Source organism: Podarcis tiliguerta, assembly GCF_965153285.1.
Source record: "Podarcis tiliguerta genome assembly, chromosome: 5".
NCBI classification, from domain to species: Eukaryota; Metazoa; Chordata; class Lepidosauria; order Squamata; family Lacertidae; genus Podarcis; species Podarcis tiliguerta.
The window spans coordinates 66,863,243-66,874,881 of record NC_139538.1 but is presented as its reverse complement, the minus strand read 5'-3'; the positions used below and the strand labels follow the sequence as shown (position 1 = coordinate 66,874,881).

General features: G+C 46.0%; 1 long non-coding RNA gene across 1 annotated transcript; it reads right to left on the bottom strand.

Moving 5' to 3' along the window:
- Positions 1-7,047: 7,047 nt before the first annotated feature.
- Positions 7,048-11,081, bottom strand: LOC310677619. Its single transcript, XR_014511338.1, has 3 exons — positions 10,942-11,081; positions 8,102-8,283; positions 7,048-7,652 (listed from the first exon to the last, which is right to left on the bottom strand). It is a non-coding gene; the product is annotated as an uncharacterized lncRNA (long non-coding RNA).
- Between the last annotated feature and the right edge of the window lie 558 nt (positions 11,082-11,639).

Below are 11,639 nucleotides of genomic sequence, written 5' to 3'. Positions count from 1 at the left end.
CATGAAAGAGATTTATAACATTATCAACTATGTGGAGAGAGGAAGAGAGAGAAATTGATTTTCAAGTAGTTGTGGGACCAACAGAAAAAGAAAGTACATCTTCACACAAGTTATGGAGTCAGTTACGGAATTCACAAATATATTGTTGCATATGTTGGCTTCCGTCTGTCTCGGGAGACAGTGGAGGAGAGTGCAAGTCAAACTGTTGGAAGGTTACAGTTTCCATGTGGCTGTGGAGATAGATACAGGAGAGACATGTTTTGTTGCAACTGGGGCAGATGAAGGCTGTAGTGCACCAAAAGGGGAAAGCTCTTGTCTCATAACATCTTTCTATGTGAATCTTGGAAGACATTTCCCCCCTCCTACTGTAAGACTGCAACCCTACACAGAGTTATCAGGAAACGCACCTCACTTAACACAGTGGATTTATTTCCGAATAAACATGCATAGGATTGTGCTGCATTTAATCTTACTGGCAGGATTCTTCTTCCCATTGCTCACCTCTTCTTTTCTACTTCCTTTCAGCATCACTTTGGGTTGGAGAGGCAGGTCTCTCTAAAACAGGGGTTGCCAATGGGGCAACCATGGGAAATTAGGCTTGACATACGCATTCTGTTGTAGCCCATAAAATACTTGGTTGTGGGGTGTGTGGGGTGCTCACAACAGTTTCTCTGGTTTGCAAATGTGCCCATGGGCCAAAAAAAGGTTGGCAAGCCCTGCTTTAAAGATATTGGGGAGAGGGGGCAAATCTCTGAAAGATGTGCCATGCTCTGTAAAGTGAAGAAAGGATGTCCTTTCTAGACTAAAGTCTAGAAACCACCTATATGCTGGGGTATGGGGTATGAGGGAGATAAAGAGGAGAACAAAATATAGCAGCCGTGAGATCACACACAAAGCTGTTTAGTTTATTTTAAAATGGTCAAGGTCCTGGTCAAATCATGACAAAGAGTGATTTTATGGAGAAAATGGCAGACTTGTCGTTGTCAGAGTTTCTCTTCATTGCCATTATTGTGGAGGAAATATGGAAGCATGGCTATTTTAGTGTTTTCCACAGTGGAAGAAATTAACAATTTGTTTTGGAATTCCCTGCTGGGCCATCTCTGCTAATGAACACATGTGATAGCAGTGATGAGTGCCATGACAGAACACTGATAAGATGAGGCAATTTCACACAGTAATGAGATAAGCTCTTAAAGTCACCTTATAGTTACTATGGCTTTTTTTATTATCTAGCATTCTGTGGAGGAAATAAGAAATTTCCAAAGCAGTTAATTTGTGTAAGAATTCAGCTGCAGGGCTTGGTGCCAGGGGCTGAAGTATGGGTTTTCATAAGGCACTTAAATAATTTCAGGGTGAAGTGAAGCTCTTAAGTCTGCGAGAGACCAACATTGTTGGAGGAATATACTTAACAGAAGTGTGAGGCGAATGCTGAGAAGAAGAAAGGAGGGAGGGGCAAAACAGGGATAATCTGTATTCAAGCATGCCAGCTTATTCTAAAAGAAGTGTGCTTTGCAACGGCAGTGTTGAGAGATAACACTTTGTGAAAGAAACTGTTACCCTCAACACCGCCTCTGACAAGAAAGACAACATGGGGGAAATATGTCAGTCAGAGGGAATGAGCCATAGACATTGTCTTCCTGCAAAAGCCAAATGGACTTTTTGTTCCAATTTTAGCTCAGGTTTGTCACTTCATACACTCGCATGCCCCTCCCTGCAAGATTCCTGGGAACTGCAGTTTGTTAAGAATGCTGGGATTGCAGCTATATGGAGGATAAATTACAGTTTCAAGGGTTTTTTGGGAGAGAGGTTGTGCTGTAAATGTATGGTGTATATGCTCAACCTAAATTTTCCATTGGGAGGGGAAAACATAATGGTTTGCGTCCAGCAAAGTTGTCCTGTTAGTGCAAGGGCTTCTCCCTGCACAACAGGACTTTCTCTTTTCACTTCGTCCCCCCAACCCAACCCAATCTGCTCCAGAAGGTTAGAGGAAAACCCAGTACAGTCTGGGGAGAACACACGGGACAGGAAGTCCTGTTGTTCAGGTGAAAGTCATTTGTGTCAACAGGACAACTTATCTGGATCCAACCCCATTGGTGCCCCAAGTCAATGACCTCCAAGAAGTCACTCTTGCAGTTCCTTTTCCCACACCACAAACCCACCTATTAAAAAATAACAATAATCTAGGAGAGAAAAATAACTTCTGTTCTCTGTTAAAAAGCTCCCTGATTCTGCAAGTGACTGCTGTTTTATCGGATATGTACAGAAGCACATTGTCCTCCTGACTCTCAGTCGTTCCTTATCAGGCACAAAACTGTTTGACAGCTTAAAATATCAAGTTACATTTGCATTTGGACAGAGAATGTACAAATAACTGAGACAGAGAGGCACTGAATTGCCTCATTTAGATTACCCTTGAAATCATCCAGGCACCTTCAATCGGATGCTTTTTTTGGTCTACATAACTATTGACCATATATAATAAGGAGTAACTGAGCGACGTGGAGCTCAGTGGAGTGTAAACAGCTTCCCCTGCTCATTGCTGGAGCTATGGGGAAAGTTACACTCATCATCTCCATGATGTATGTGGGGTTGCTACCCTATTTACCCAGTCATCAGCTCTGAATGTTCAAAATGCTGGAGGCATTTTCCGTGTTGACATTCATACCTATTGTACACATGGATTTATGCCTCAGAAAATGCTTGTGCCTTCTGCGTTGGAAAAAAAACATGAGCTCTGTCACATGCTAGATTCTGTAAATGAGTCCTTATATCAAATGTCACAGTATTTATTGTAAGAAAACTGGTTTTCCCAGCATGAAGCCTTGGCTTGAATTCATCCTCTGCTCCAGTTATTCAGTCTACCGTAACTAACACAGCAGAATTGGGCTCCCCACTCTCTTATCTCCTTGGTCAAAATCCTGGTCCATACTCTGATTGACCTCTGTGGCCTTGGCCGTTTCTTACTGCATCTCGCTGCTTTCTCCCTTATACCCAAACACTCCACTGCCAAAAGCATGTGCCTTTATCCCTGCCCCTTCTCAAACCCATATACTGGCTCTCCTTCCCTTTCTCTTCCTAACACTAACACATTCTCTCTCTCTCTCTCTCTCTCTCTCTCTCTCTCTCTCTCTCTCTCTCTCTCACACACACACACACACACACACACAGCTCTTTCTGACTCTCTCTGGCTTGCTACTTTTCTTCTCAGTCACGTCACTGCCATGCCCTACGCAAAATTCTGGCTTTGTCTTCTAATCAGCCATGAGGTGGGGCCCCTTTTCCATCTCACACAGAAGTCCCTTTCCTTTGTTTCCCTTAATGGCCCGTCACCCAAGCTATTACCTAAACATAGGAAGCTAGACTAGCTTATATTTCAACATTTGCTGGATCCAAGGGTTAGAAGGGTCTCTCATACAGCCAACTTCCTCCCCTTCAACTCATAAACAATATCCTTGCCACCTTCAGCTACCAGAATTATCAACCTCCCTCAAATTGTTGTTGTTTAGTCGTTCAGTCGTGTCCGACTCTTCGTGACCCCATGGACCAGAGCACGCCAGGCACTTCTGTCTTCCACTGCCACCCGCAGTTTGGTCAGATTCATGTTTGTAGCTTCGAGAACACTGTCTAACCATCTCGTCCTCTGTCGTCCCCTTCTCCTTGTGCCCTCCATCTTTCCCAACATCAGGGTCTTTTCCAGTGAGTCTTCTCTTCTCATGAGGTGGCCAAAGTATTGGAGCCTCAGCTTCACGATCTGTCCTTCCAGTGAGCACACAGGGCTGACTTCCTTCAGAATGGATGCATTTGATCTTCTTGCAGTCCACAGGACTCTCAAGAGTCTCCTCCAGCACCATAATTCAAAAGCGTCAATTCTTCGGCGATCAGCCTTCTTTATGGTCCAGCTCTCACTTCCATACTGGGAAAACCATAGCTTTTACTATACGGACCTTTGTTGGCAAGGTGATGTCTCTACTTTTTAAAATGCTGTCTAGGTTTGCCATTGCTTTCCTCCCAAGAAGCAGGCGTCTCTTAATTTCGTGGCTGCTGTCACCATCTGCAGTGATCATGGAGCCCAAGAAAGTAAAATCTCTCACTGCCTCCATTTCCTCCCCTTCTATTTGCCAGGAGGTGATGGGACCAGTGGCCATGATCTTCGTTTTTTTGATGTTGAGCTTCAGACCATATTTTGCGCTCTCCTCTTTCACCCTCAATAAAAGGTTTTTTAATTCCTCCTCACTTTCTGCCATCAAGGTTGTGTCATCTGCATATCTGAGGTTGTTGATATTTCTTCCAGCAATCTTAATTCCGGCTAGGGATTCATCCAGCCCAGCCTTTCGCATGATGAATTCTGCATATAAGTTAAATAAGCAGGGAGACAAAATACAGCCTTGTCGTACTCCTTTCCCAATTTTGAACCAATCAGTTGTTCCATATCCAGTTCTAACTGTAGCTTCTTGTCCCACATAGAGATTTCTCAGGAGACAGATGAGGTGATCAGGCACTCCCATTTCTTTAAGAACTTGCCATAGTTTGCTGTGATCGACACAGTCAAAGGCTTTTGCATAGTCAATGAAGCAGAAGTAGATGTCTTTCTGGAACTCTCTAGCTTTCTCCATAATCCAGCGCATGTTTGCAATTTGCTCTCTGGTTCCCCTGCCTCTTCTAAATCCAGCTTGCACTTCTGGGAGTTCTCGGTCCACATACTGCTTAAGCCTTCCTTGAAGAATTTTAAGCATAACCTTGCTAGCGTGTGAAATGAGTGCAATTGTGCGGTGGTTGGAGCATTCTTTAGCACTGCCCTTCTTTGGGATTGGGATGTAGACTGACCTTCTCCAATCTTCTGGCCACTGCTGAGTTTTCCAAACTTGCTGGCATATTGAGTGTAGCACCTTAACAGCATCATCTTTTAAAATTTTAAATACCTTATTTTTCGCTCTATTGGACGCAGTTTTTCCCCTCCAAAAATTGAGGGGAAATGTGTGTGCGTCCTATGGAGCGAATGCAGGCTTGTGCCATAGCCGCGCGCAACCCCTCCGGCAAGGAGAGGCTGCATGGGGCTATGGCTTCTTTAGCCCTGCGCAGCGTCTCCCGGCAAGGAGAGGCTGCAGGGGGCTAAAGGGGAAGGCAAAACAGCGAGTGGGATCCATCCTGCTGGCTGCCTTGCCTTCTTCCATAGCTGCGCGCAACCCCTCTGGCAAGGAGAGGCTGCACGGGGCTATGGCTTCTTTAGCCCCACGCAGCCTCTCCCGGGAGGGAAAGGCTGCATGGGGCTGAAGGGGAAGGCAAAACAGCGAGCAGGATGGATCCCACTCGCTGCCTTGCCTTCTTCCATAGCTGCGCGCAACCCCTCTGGCAAGGAGAGGCTGCACGGGGCTATGGCTTCTTTAGCCCCACGCAGCCTCTCCCGGGAGGGAGAGGCTGCACGGGGCTGAAGGGGAAGGCAAAACAGTGAGCGGGATGGATCCCACTCGCTGCCTTGCCTTCTTCCATAGCTGCGCGCAGCCCCTCCGGCAAGGAGAGGCTGCACGGGGCTATGGATTCTTTAGCCCCACGCAGCCTCTCCCAGGAGGGAGAGGCTGCACGGGGCTGAAGGGGAAGGCAAAACAGCGAGCGGGATGGATCCCACTCACTGCCTTGCCTTCTTCCATAGCTGCACGCAAACCCTCTGGCAAGGAGAGGCTGCACGGGGCTATGGCTTCTTTAGCCCCACGGAGCCTCTCCCAGGAGGTAGAGGCTGCACGGGGCTAAGGGGGAAGGCAAAACAGTGAGCGGGATCCATCCCGCTCACTGCTTTGGCTTGTTCCATAGCTGCGCGCAACCCCTGTGGCAGGGAGAGGTTGTGTGCAGCCTGTACGCTGCTCTTTGGGGCTGGGGGGGAAAAATATTTTTTTCTTGATTTCCCCCCCCCCTTAAAACTGGGTGCGCCCTATGGTCCGGTGCGCCCAATGGTGCGAAAAATACGGTAGTTCAGCTGGAATACCATCACTTCCACTGGCCTTGTTATTTGCAATGCTTTCTAAGGCCCATTTGACTTCACTCTCCAGGATGTCTGGCTCAAGGTCAGCAACCACACTACCTGGGGTGTACGAGACATCCATATCTTTCTGGTATAATTCCTCTGTGTATTCTTGCCACCTCTTCTTGATGTCTTCTGCTTCTGTTAGGTCCTTGCCACTTTTGTCCTTTATTATCCCTCAAATTACTGCCCCCCTTTTACTACACTGTCCCCTTATTCCTGGGAACTTTTCCCCATTGTGTTACTGCCAATCTTCCTTCACATGGTTCCTCAAAATCTGCAAATCTCTACGTCATAAGTGTTTTGGCCTACTCTTTAGTCCTGATGTCCAATTAAAATGAAGTCTAAATACATGTAAAATGTAAATCTGGATGGCTAACCTCTTGGGCTCCAACTCCCATGAGCCTCAGCTGTTGCTTGCTCTCTATACCTCCTCAAACTGCAGTCCTCTTAGGGGAGGTTCTTTAAATAGCATCAAGACAAAGTGAGCTTTTGTGTCTACAATCCATGGTTCTGACAATGGCCTCTGAGCTCAGCCAGGCCCTTTCAGAGGTGTAGGTCACTTCCAGCTTTTGACACACAAAAACAAGGTAAGGCACCAAAAAAAGAAGTGAGCGATTTATTTCTATAATCAGCTGATCTGAGTTCATCAAGATCTAATCTTGTGCCATCAGAACTGGCATATTTTTTATTAATATTTATAAACATTTTTAACCATTTAAAATGATTAAATGCCCATCAGTCAACGAGGGACACATGTGTTTTACCAAACATTTATCAGTTTTGCTGCTCTAAGCTGAGAGTGTGTGCATGCCACATTTTGGTCTGATGTACATAAAACAAGTTGAGAGACTTATCAAGTGCCAAAATAAAAACAAAAATGATCAAGTGTCTAAATCAGAGTTGTCATCATCCCCCACCATTTGAGCCTGAGGCTCAGGTCACATGGCCTTCCTGGCCCCCCCATGACCCCCCCCCAAGGAAAGGTGCTTGCACCTCCCAGCAAAGCAAGTTGTATGATGAGCCCTGTAGAACTGGGTCCCAGGGACTCAGCCGCTGCCTCATTACAATTACACCTATATCACCTTCACACGCAGCCATACATCACCCTGCTTGTCAAGAGCTCCCTTCTCTGTAGGAAATAAAGCCCTTCATGAGGAATGATGCATTACCATATATTTCCCATCATCCAAGCTTTATCTGTACAGGTCCCATTACTATGGTGCACGTCACAGAGGCATTGGTATTATGGAGGCAAAATTGGTTTCCTTTTTTCGAATTTGGATAACCTTTATATCCTGATAACGAGGGAGCAGCAGCCCATTAACCTGCAATATGCCACTAAAATCATAACCCTTTCCCTGGCTTTTGTCTCCGCTGCTATCAAATGCCTGTCATTTGTGGATAATACGGCATTCTCTTAAAACCTGGGGGCTTGGTATGAAGAGGAGGTTTCCATACATTTGGAGGGGGGACGTACCGTCAGACTGTTAGCCCAGTCTTGTCTACTATGACAGGAAGCAGCTCCTCAGGGTCTCAAGCCAATCTTTCTCCTTACCTGCCACCATGAGGTACCAGGAGCTTGAATCTGGGACCTTCTCCATACCTGTGCTCTGCCACAGCTCCTCCTTAGAGGCCTCTGCTGATAGAATGGGAACATGATGTGCTGACATCCGTATTGCTTTATTTATTTATCTGAAATATTACTAAGCCACTCTTCACCCAGCAGTTTTGTTTTAATTCCTTTCCTAGGTGGCGCTGCGAGTTAAACCACAGAGCCTAGGACTTGCTGATCAGAAGGTCAGTGGTTTGAATCCCCGTGACGGGGTGCACTCCCGTTGCTCGGTCCCTGCTCCTGCCAACCTAGCAGTTTGAAAGCACACCAGTGCAAGTAGATAAATAGGTACTGCTCTGGCGGGAAGGTAAATGGCGTTTCCGTGCGCTGCTCTGGTTCACCAGAAGCGGCTTAGTCATGCTGGCCACATGACTCGGATGTTGTACGCCGGCTCCCTCGGCCAATAAAGCGAGATGAGCGCCACAACCCCAGAGTTGGCCATGACTGGACCTAATGGTCAGGGGTCCCTTTACCTTTAGAGACCCCTAGCAGGGAATCTTGTTTTTCCACAGCTGCCACACCCTGCGTCGGCATCTTCATTGATCTATTATGAACCCAAGGTCTTGTTCCTGGTCTGTCACTGCCAGGGCTTTTTTTTCAGCCGGAACTTGCCGGAACTCAGTTCCATCCCCTCTCAGGTGGGCACCATTGCCATCTAAGATAACAAGAGAACATTCTAAGAGATTCTAGAATAATAGCACCGGTCACTGTCAGTTCAGCGAACTGGCCCCACGCTGACATGAGCCCAGTATAATCCAGCCATGCTCCCATCTAGGCACCAACCAGACCAAGGTGGCTGCAGCATGTGTGTGCTTTTATGTTCACACCATGTTCCTTGTGCTTGAGTAACAAAAAGTCTTGGATCTCCAAAGCAGGCTTTTTGTTTTAGATATTCTTTCAAGCTTGCAGCACTACTGGCTCCCTTTTGACCCATTTACCTGCCCAGATATTTTTTATTTCCACAATGCCTGACCTATAAAGCTGTATACCTCTTCCCATATTCACATCCCTGTGCCCTAAGATCCTTAATGGAGGCTCTTCTCGGAGTGCCACCTCAGTATAAAGGCTATAAAGGAGGAGGCCCCTCATGGGGATTATCTGGCACCCACATTAATAACCTTATTGTGTCAGGTAAAATGTCTTCTATTCTCCCAGGCCATTGAACATCACTGAATATCATTTTAACATTAGTCTCTGCTGATTGATGGTGGTTGGCTGGCTTTAGCTCCTATAAAAGGTGGCATTTAGCTCTTTTCTGATGTGTTAAACATTTCTGTTGCTGTAGCTGGCCATTGTTCTATTCTTTTCATTCTGGGTTTAGATTCACTGCTGAATTGACTGCACTTCTGTTGCATTCTGTTTTTGATCTGATGTATTGTATGTCGCTTAGAGGAAATTGTTTTATGAGGTAATTAATAAATATGAATAGGTAAATGGATGATGATGTAGGAGGTACAGGAAGGGGCCTGCAGCACCCACCATTTTAAAAATACTGAGCTCCTTTCTCATTGGACTCAAACCTTATTTTAAACTGCCACACAGTTCTGTATAACACCCTGCTCACTACTCACACCTCTGCCATGGCTCAAATTCACACTTTCCCCATTTCTTTTATCCAAGCCTCTGCCTTATTCTAACCTCTAAAAGGTAAAGGACCCCTGACAGTTAAGTCCAGTTGCGAACGACTCTGGGGTTGCGGCGCTCATCTCGCTTTGCTGGCCGAGGGAGCCAACATTTGTCTGCAGTTTTTCTAGGTCATGTGGACAGCATGACTAAGACACTTCTGGTGAAACAAAGCAGTGCACGGAAACGCTGTTTACCTTCCCGCCGGAAGTACCTATTTACCTACTTGCACTTTGACGTGCTTTTGAACTGCTAGGTTGGCAGGAGCCGGGTCCGAGCAACAGGAGCTCACCTGTTGTGGGGATTCGAACCACCAACCTTCTGATTGGCAAGCCCTAGGCTCAGTGGTTTAGAGCGCAGCGCCACCCACGTCCTGTTCTAACCTCTGCTGTTGTCTAAAACTGCCATTCAAAAGCCAGCCTTCTGCATTGCTCCCTTCCCCAACCTGACTTTATGCAAATCCCCCAACCAGGTGTGTATGATGACAGCCTTACATGTTGTTATGTACTGAGTTGAATAGGATCCAAACTGCAGCAGTCTGATTGGTCCTAGAACAATAGGATCCAAAATGCAGCAGTATGATTGGTCCTAGAACAATAGGATTCAGAATGCAGCAGTCTGATTGGTCCTAGAACAATGCAGCAGTATGATTGGTTGGCAGGAACCACTCAATCATGCTCCAGATAGAAGTGAATCCACAACCTGATTGGCTTACAGTAGAATTCCGGAATTAGCCAATCATGTGCAGCCCATTGTGTAAATAATGTATATAAAGCAGATACTTTGAGGGGACTTTCATTCATTCCTCCTCACCACTATGAGCTGAATAAAGAGCATGAAATCACTTTGCGACTCTGAGTATATTTCACATGTTTATGTTTATAGGAAGACGTTGTCCTATATTTAGCAGCTGGCTTAGGTTTTATGGAAAGTTATCCAAAGTTCCAAAGGTTTGTGAAGCTCTGGGCTCCTCCACACTTCCGCACATCCCGCTGTTTTATCCCAGGAAAAACCTGCTCTTTGCCGCTGAATCGGGCTCTCCCTAAATTAACATTTGCTCTGATTCAGTAGTAAAGAGTAGGTTTTCCTGGGGAAAGCAGTGAGGCAAACAGAAAACTGCTTGTACCCATGCCTTAGAAAGCACAGGACAAGCAGAAATCTCATCAGACCTGTGCTTTCTAGGCACAGGACTGGCAGAAGTGTGAGTGAGCCCTCTCATTCTACAGTGTATTCTGGTTTTGTCAGAGCTATCCCTTCTGGAGCTTTCTCTTCAGCAACACCAGTGTAATTACTAAATACATGAGCATGCAACACATTAAGCTGAGGTGGTGGTGGGAGGAAAAGAAGCAGCCAAGACTGGGGCGAGAGACAAGTTTACATCTTGAGGCACCTTACACCTGCTTCAGCTCATTCCAATTTATTGGCAATATCCTCTTTTTCAGAGCTAACTGTGTTTAATCCACAATCTTAAATTGCCTTTTCACATCCAAGGGAGACTTTGGGGAGCACTGCTTGTAAAAACAATAATATGGGAAGAATGTTGGATGAAGAAAAAGGCCCGTGTCTGTTTACGGATGTAGGCCGGAATCCTGCTTTGAAGAGAGCCCAGGGAAGCAAGCAAGTTACAGAACTGAATCCGTGTGAGGGAGATTTATGCCCTGCTGTACAGTCTAGAGTATTTCACAATTACCTAAACAATCAAGTTCTGGCCTCCAGTATTTCAGAAGTACAGCACATTAGATGAGTCTGCAGCCAGCCTGGATGGTTTTCCGTGTAGATGCAGTGTAATTTCTTGCAGCCTTCTGGGCCTGATTCTGTACCTCAGCACATTGCTACTGGAGAATGAATGGGACAAATATTTCAACATCCATATTCTGAACTAGGGATGTGATTAGTACCCTGGCCCAGGAGCCCGGCTTCTATGATCAGTTTTGCTGTGCCACTGTGCCCCCACCCCAAAACATAGCACCTGGTCTATGGTAGACGTCATTTACTGTTGCTAGAAAAGCAACGAGTAAACCCAGTTCCCCCTCCTCCCTCCACTGGTTCTCTTTAAAACAAATAAATTTAATTGTTTCATATCCTGCCCTTCTTCCCCAAGGAGTCCAGGGAGGCAAACCACAAGTGATAAAACAACAGAACCATCATAAGAGCAATTCCAATGCACATGCAGACTAGGAAGGTCTCAACTTAAAAGGCTTGTTGAATAAGGAAGGGGTGCTGAAAAGAAAGCAGAGATGGTGCCTAAGAAATATTCAAGGGAAGGGATTCTGTACTAAAGCCCCAATTCCTACGTATTGCAGTGCTTCTGTACTAAAGCCCCAATTCCTACGTTGTGCAGAAGGAAGCTCCTGATAAGAGGGCCTTCTTGGTAGTGGCGCCCATCCT